Genomic DNA, 1109 nt, shown 5'->3' on the forward strand with positions numbered 1-1109 from the left:
TAAGCTATTATCTCACTTTAATTGAAAATTAAATAAAAAGTGAAAATTAAAAAAAAATCCGCTTATTTCTAACATTATCTATTAGAAACAATTTGCATTAAGAAATTTACAAAAAATCGTAATAGCGCTAAAAGCTCGCAGAACTCATATTTTCACTTATGGGGTTTTTTTAACCTGTAAAATAGACTAATGGGGGTGACGTTTCAAAAGTAATATTTTACTCGTATTTTAGGGTCAATTCTTAAGAAAAAATTTTGAGGTTCAACTCGATTCAGCTAATATTGACGATTCTGAATCAAATTTACAAAAACATAAGTTTTTCTTATGGGAAATACGGGTTAAACTTCATAGGGCTTTCGCTACCTCTGAATTCAATTTTGAAACATTCAATTTGAATTATAGTTCAATTTAAGTTTATTTAAATTAAAATTTGCATTTAATTCAGTTTAAAAAAATGTAACTTTCATTTAAATATAAGATTTTGTCGCAGTAGAACTTAGCAGGAAATTTTTTTCTTCCAAAGACTCGTAATCACGAGATTTCGCACAAATTTATGTCAAGCTTCTTATTTGTATTGCCTTATCCAATTAAAATCTGTACCAGTTAAACTAGTATGAAATACATTTTATAGTGAAAAATAAAATGAATATAGATTTAGCTACATCAGCCTCCATAACTTTTTTATTTAATTTGAATTTCAATTTAATTCCTAATTTATTTTTATTTGAAACTTTAAAGTTTCGCAATTGAATATCCCGTAATTTTTATGAAAATTATGATTACATGAGCTTAAAAATAAACTGATATTGCTCATTTATTTGCTATTAGATCTCTGAATTTAATTTTAGCATCTATTCAAGTATTGAAAACATTTTAACAAATAATTCTTTGAAATTTTCATATTTTACTGAAAATTAGTTTTTCCTTCGAAGGGAAAAACTACACAAGCCGCGATTTATGATGCTAGTATAAAAAAATGCTTATGATAAGTAACATCTAATCGTTTTTAGGGTTTTGTAGCCGTCCACGTAGTTTTTTTTAAAGTAGGGGAAGTTGAGGAAAGTGGGGGTGGGAAAGTGGGAGTGGGAAAGTGAAATATGGGGTGGGGG

This window comes from Belonocnema kinseyi, chromosome 9 (genome assembly GCF_010883055.1).
Source record: "Belonocnema kinseyi isolate 2016_QV_RU_SX_M_011 chromosome 9, B_treatae_v1, whole genome shotgun sequence".
Taxonomy (NCBI): Eukaryota; Metazoa; Arthropoda; class Insecta; order Hymenoptera; family Cynipidae; genus Belonocnema; species Belonocnema kinseyi.